Here is a 7,447-nt window from a genome sequence, read left to right as displayed (position 1 = left end):
TTCAAGAATATTGGTAGGTGGGTCATCACAGAGTAGAGCCACTGTAGTCCTGGTAGAGAGTATGATATTGGTGCGCCACCAGAGGTACAGACCCACTGCAGTCCTTGTAGAAATAATGGTATTGGTGGGTCATCAAAGGTGCAGACCCACTGCAGTCCTTGTAGAAATAATGGTATTGGTGGGTCATCAAAGGTGCAGACCCACTGTAGTCCTTGTAGAGACGGCCAGCAGCCATCTATCGCGACTGTGCAGGTGCACAATCACCATTGAAGAGTCTTGCGGATAATATAGCAAGTCCATAAACCACCACTAGTGCACTCACAAAAAAATTTTTTGAAATGTCCTTAGAATCAGCAATGCTGTTATCCAGTCCCTTGCTGAATTATTAACACACGTGCAAACACTATCAGTCTCTACTTCTCACATATTGTCCATATACTATGACCAACAGAAACGTGTGCAGTGAAATGTAACTTACAAGTTAATAATATGATGAACTGGTATCAATTACAATTTTATAACATAAGAATACAATAACAAAAGTACAAAATACATCATTAAAAACATAATAATACAGATAACATTTGTAGTAATAGGGGCTTTACAAAAGAATAGAAATAAACATATGCATCAGTGTTACAGGAATTATGACATAAGTAAATACATAAAAGATCAGAATAACTTTTGAAACATCAGCTTCACACATGAGCATTAAAACAAAACAGAATAAATAATGTGTAAGCATATTTACAAGGTAAATAACATATTATCAGAAAAATTCTACAACATAACTCTCATCAGATAAACACATAAAGACAGGAAAAACACAAATTCACATAGTGTAATAACACAAAAATACAGGACTGGGTTTGTTTTCGGTGTGACATTTGGTACTGCAGTCCACCCCAAAACTTCATTCCATATATCTTTCCTGTTATTTCAACATTTGTTTCCACCAAAAAAATTCTATCCAAGCATGCTTTCTGTATTTATATGTTCACACATTTCTTACCTCATTATTTATTTTCCATTATCTCACCTCATCATTTATTTCCAAGAAAATCCTACCTAAACCTGTTGTCCCTAAACCCTACTTTTTTGGTTCATATCCTCTTTCAAAATACTTTTTTGGCCAAACCATTTTCTTATAGCTTCTCAATGCATTTCTTCCAATTCATCATAGTTAGTTTCTTATATAGTCTACCCCCTCTTAAGCTAACTTAAATCTACTGAGCTCAGATGCTAAACTAAGGGACGAGGCAATGCAGCAGCACAAAACATTTAATACAAACAGCAATGAAAAAATGCAGATTTGCAAAGGAAGCAGCATTATAGAAATTAGCAAAGCAATTGCAATATTACAACTAATATAAGGCAATGTGCAGCAAACAAGAAAAATAAATCAGTAGTAAAACTGGCTTAACAGAGCAATGTAAAGTGAAATTTAGTACCTGGCAGGGTCGCCATATGAAACGTCCCCTTTTGAAAAATTAAACAGGACTGTGCTTAAACTGACACACAATATTTTTAGCGCAACGCAATCTGACTTTCAAAAATCCCTACAAAAAAATGGCCCTGACTAACATTAACCTATACCTTTCACAAATCCCTTACCTCACAAAAATCTTCGTTACTCGAACTACTGCAATATAGCGAGCGCCACTACTGCCAGCTAAATAAAAGATTCTAACTACTGATGGCACTAACTACTGATAGGCATAGTTAGCAAATGAAAGATTTTGATAGAGAACAAATGATGTGTTTACCTTAATAGTCATAATATATATAGCATTTCATGACATCCAGTCTTACAAATTTCAAAACTCCGCCATCCCTCTCCCCACATCCACCACTGCTGGCGGCTCACCTCCAACTGCGCAACGCTATGCGCTGTTAACAGCCAACTGCCCAACGCTACAATGGCAGACAACAATGCAAACTAGCCACAGACTGCACACAGCACAGCCAGTCATTTTTCATACAGAGCGCTACGTAACCTTGCCAATAAGAAAACATAAACAGCCTACTTACACACTGTCCATTCCGTTCAGCTGCTCTTCCAGGACCTTTGCTGTCTCTGACACAATTACAGTGTCATCGGCGAACCTCAAAGTTTTTATTTTTTCTACATGGATTTTAATACCTACTCTGAATTTTTGTTTTGTTTTCTTTATTGCTTGCTGAATATACAGATTGAATAACATCGGGGATAGATTACAACCCTGTCTCACTCCCTTCCCAACCACTGCTTCCCTTTGATGCCCCTCGACTCTTATAACTGCCATCTGGTTTCTGTAAAAATTGTAAATAGCCTACTGTCATATAATTATAAGCTGCAGTATGTGCGCACGTTCTAATGGGACTTAATTACTTAATTAAGACACGAACCTTTTATTTATTTATTTACTCGTATGGCTAGGGCCTCGCATCGGGCAGACCGTTCGCCGGTGCCGGTCTTTCAATTTGACGCCACTTCGGCTACCTGCAGTCGATGAGGAAGATAGGATGATGATGAGGACAGCACAACACCCAGTCCCTGGGCGGAGTAAATTCCCCGACCCAGCCGGAATCGAACCCGGGCCCAGAGGATTTACAAAAAATGGTTCAAATAGCTATGAGCACTATGGGACTTAACTGTTGTGGTCATCAGTCCCCTAGAGCTTAGAACTACTTAAACCTAACTAACATAAGGACATCACACACATCCATCCATGCCCGAGGCAGGATTCGAACCTGCGACCGTAGCGGTCGCGCGGTTCCAGACTGTGGCGCCTAGAACCACTCGGCCACTCCGACCGGCGAGGATTTACAATCCGTCACGCTGACCATTCAGCTACCGGGGGCGGACGAAGACACGGACTTGCCATAACTGATTCAGTGTGGGGGGGGTCTGACATTTATGGAAGTAAAACCTGTGAAACCAAATGTGTGTGTATCGACGCGACATTCCTGGATCAGACAACGCTGTATCCACCCGTATATACAGCCAGCGTTTCGATGTGATCGACTACGAGCTTATATATGACCAGGTACGTCGCAGGTGGTTTCTTATCAAGGTAGAGTCCTTATGCCTGATTACCTAAGTGTCCAACCCGACAGCTGAACGGTCAGCGTGACGGAATGCCGTCCAGCGGTGGCGAGTTCAATTCCCGGCTGGGTCGGGGATTTTCTCCGCTCATGGAATGAGTGTTGGGTTGTCTTCATTATCATTTCATCCCCATCCGGCGCGGAGGTCGCCCAGTGTGGCGTCGAATGTAATGCACCAAGGCGGCAGGACCTGCCCCGTAAGGGGCCTCCCGGCCAATGACGCCAAACGCTCATTTCCATTTGCAGTATCGAAGTGGCAGTGTGACAGGGGAGAGTGCAGCGGAATCCGGTGATACCCGGGCTTTTTACAAGACGCCGGCGCCGTGTCAGCGGCGTCCTGCCCCCGTGTGGGCGGCCGCTTCCGGTTTCGGTCGACCTATCGATGAGCGATCGCCCCCCAAGCTACCTGACGACGGCGCATTAATAACGCGGACGGACAAGCGGCAGGCTCCCGTCCCCTCCACATCCATTATGATATACTCGGGAGTTTTAAAGCCATTAATTTGCGGCGGCTAATTAAGTCGGCAAGTGGCAGCAACGGCACACCGGCGCCGGCGCCGGCGCTCGTCTGTCAGGCGTCGCGGGAGCGTCGCGGCCGCGGCGGGGGCGTCGGCCCGGCGTACGGCGCGAAGGGGCCGGGCTGCCTGCGTTTAGCAGAGGGGCGCGACCATTACTGCGCGCCGCTCCACTCCCCACAGCGGGCCGCTCTGCTGGGGCGTACCAGGCCGGTGGCGGATGTGTACACGTTTGAAGACACTGACAAATCTCTGCGCTACAGATCTAAAGTAATTAAATTTTACTTCAGACATATGAGTCTCAACTTTATCTACGATAGCGACAGAAGCTGAAGAAATGAATTAAAATTTGTGTCTCGCGTCCGTCGGCCGTCGTAATTTAATATATTATTATTATTTTTTCTATTTTGATCGTTGCCGACTTACGTGGTGGGCCTTAATAAAAATGATATTTCATTCAATTTTGATTTACGATTAAATGCTTTTGTGAAGTTCTCCTTTTTAACAATATTAATCTTAAATTATTTGTTACGTTAATGAATGTCAGACTCGTTGAATCTTAAGATTTGAGCATATAAGTTGAACAGTGGAATAAACTTTTCGTATTAATTTCCTAGGCTAGTCAGGTCACTTTAAATCAAAAAATCCTTAGTTATTAATTACAATTGCGGCCCACACACGCGCGAGAGTATTTTTTCTTACCTCCGTTAACCATTGCCTCGTAGTCGGAGACCTGGCTCTGGCTCTCGGCTATGGTACTGAAAATAAGAATCTTAGAGCTACGTATTTTCTGCAACGTCGGGCGGCTGTGGAGAAAAATTACGTTAATAGCGGGCGAGTATTTCGCTTCCGCTAAATTTTATAAGTTAATATCGCCACGTAATGGCGTCGTTGGCTGCATCGGCTGCTGCGATTGTTGAACTGTAAATTACTCGAATGCAGGTTAATTCAAAGGAAGACGGACATGAAATCGGGATCACCACTTACAAATTAAAACTTCACAATAATATTAAATGAATATATTATCTGCTTAATTAGTACAAATATGCTTACACTTGGCAGCACACGCAAGATGTCCGTCTACACGCAACCAGGACAAGAGAAGAAGTGAAGACGACTAAAAAATTAACAAAAGAGCGTATCATGTCGTCATGTCGTCTCTTTAGATTATTTTGTTATATTTCTTTGCACTCGAAACTTACACAGAGAAATTATTATTTTATTCAATTTTTAAATGTTTCTTCTTTATAAATACTGTTTTTTTAAGTGTAATATAGCACTGGGGACCCTATATATGCCACTGCTGGGACTTGAAACCGCGTCTCCTACTTACTGGACAGAGGTAACAACTCTGTACGGGCTTCCATAGTCCAATGCCCTTTCTTACAGAAACTTCAGTTCACGACTTCAGCCTATTTTCGCCTTCTTGAATCTCCGGTACTGTAATAGCACCCCAGATTTGTACGTAATGGGGAAATCCTGCTTATAACTCAGGCATTGTAGACTTAGAGAAAGCTTTTGACAATGTTGACTGGAATACTCTCGTAAGAGTCGAGGAGCGTGAAAGGAAAGCAGTGGTTGGGAAGGGAGTGAGACAGGGTTGTAGCCTCTCCCCGATGTTATGCAATCTGTATATTGAGCAAGCAGTAAAGGAAACAAAAGAAAAAAAATTCGGAGTAGGTATTAAAATCCATGGAGAAGAAATAAAAACTTTGTGAGGTTCGCCGATGGCATTGTAATTCTGTCAGAGACAGCAAAGGACTTGGAAGAACAGTTGAACGAAATGGACAGTGTCTTGAAAGGAGGATATAAGATGAACATCAACAAAAGCAAAATGAGGATAATGGAAGGTAGTCGAATTAAGTCGGGTGATGCTGATGGAATTAGATTTGGAAATGAGACACTTAAAGTAGTAAAGTGTGGTGTCACCGACAGACACCACACTTGCTAGGTGGTAGCTTAAATCGGCCGCGGTCCTTTAGTACATGTCGGACCCGCGTGTCGCCACTGTCAGGATCGCAGACCGAGCGCCACTACAAGGCAGGTCTCGAGAGACGTACTAGCACTCGCCCCAGTTGTACGACGACTTTGCTAGCGACTACACTGACGAAGCCTTTCTCTCATTTGCCGAGAGACAGTTAGAATAGCCTTCTGCTAAGTTAATGGCTACGACCTAGCAAGGCGCCATTAGTTACTTCATGAATCTAAAGAGTCTCACTTGTATCATCAAGAATGCTGTATACCAAAGGACGATATAAAAGTTAAATGTTCTAGTAGCTACGTTCTTTTCTTTATCACATTCATCACGTATCCTGTTCCAGACTTCGCGCCAGTCGGCGTGTGTGTACGTGTGCCCTCTCGGCTACCCGTCTCTGTGGACTGGCTGCCATTAACAGTCCACTACATTGGCGACGCGGATTAATCAGGATCTTGTTCTTTCTCATTGCTTCCATTTACTTGTGTCATGGCTTCGCCACATTCTCCAGATGTACTGTCCGAATTTTATCGCTTGCAGAATCAGCAGACGCAGGCCTTATTGGATGCCCTTGGACAGCTCGTCCAGGGTCAACGTGCGCTGCAAAACGATGCGGCCGCCGCCGCTTCATCACTACCGCAGCCACAACATGCTGTTGCACCCCCGTTTCGTGGCTTTGATGCAGCCATTGAATCTTGGACAGAATGGTCCCGACAATTTGGATTTCATCTCGCCGCCTACAGAATTCAAGGTAATGAGCGGCAGCCGTTTTTGCTTTCGTGTGTAGGTGTGTCCACCTACCGTGTGATAGTGAAATTGTTTCCCCGACGCGACGTAACAACTCTGTCCTACGAAGAAATTTTGTCAGCTTTAGATGCCTATTTCAAAGACACAGTCAATGTCGTTGCAAAAAGGTATACGTTCTTTCGTACAAAACGTACGGCCGGTCAGACTAATAGGGAGTGGGTTGCAACATTGCAAGGAGTTACTAGGGATTGTGCGTTTGACTGTGAATGTGGACTCCTGTATTCAGATACTACGGTGCGTGATGCAATTGCACAGAACGTTTCTGATGTTCGCATACGGGAACAGATTTTGAAACTAGTTAATCCCTCCCTTCAACAAGTGATAGACATATTGGATAGGCACGACACACTTGACTTTGCTCAGGACTCATTTGCAACTTCGCCAGCCGTGTGTCACATTAACCGGCCCGCCGGGCCCGCTGCACAGAACGCTAACCTGCCCTCGCGCACGTCCGAGCAGCCACGTGTCCCGCGCAAGCAAGCAAATGCAGTGAAATCATGCCCGCGGTGTGCAACTAGACATTCGCGTGAGAATTGCCCGTCACGCCAAGCTATTTGCTTTTTCTCTAATAAGAAAGGGCATGTTCAAAGTGTTTGCCAGAAAAAGCTCAGATCAGACAATCACAACCATTCCAGGCCCTTTGCTTCGCGCCGGAATAGAACCAAGGACAATCGGGCTCGTGAACCTTCGCCCATGGACATTCATGTAGTTAATTCCAACCCGTCCAGTGCCACTATATCAAACAGTGACTGTGTTCGTCCCACACACCGTGTGCGTCGACGTCGCCGGAAATCTCGTAAAGTCGCAAGTGCTTCTGTACCTGTCTCGGTTCAAATTGCACGAGAAAGTCACTCTTGTCGTCAGCAGGACAATAAACTTTTTGTAGACTTGGCCTTTGAAGGCAAAGTGATCCCATTCCAGCTCGATACCGGAGCTGCCGTTTCACTACTCAATCACGACACGTACAAACAACTGGGCAATCCTCCGTTGCGTGCTGTACGTGTTCAGTTAAATAGTTATTCCGGACAAGCTATCCCTGTGTTAGGACGGTGCAGCCTTCTTG

The sequence above is a fragment of the Schistocerca nitens genome, chromosome 4 (genome assembly GCF_023898315.1).
Source record: "Schistocerca nitens isolate TAMUIC-IGC-003100 chromosome 4, iqSchNite1.1, whole genome shotgun sequence".
NCBI lineage: Eukaryota > Metazoa > Arthropoda > Insecta > Orthoptera > Acrididae > Schistocerca > Schistocerca nitens.
This window is presented reverse-complemented; position numbering follows the sequence as displayed.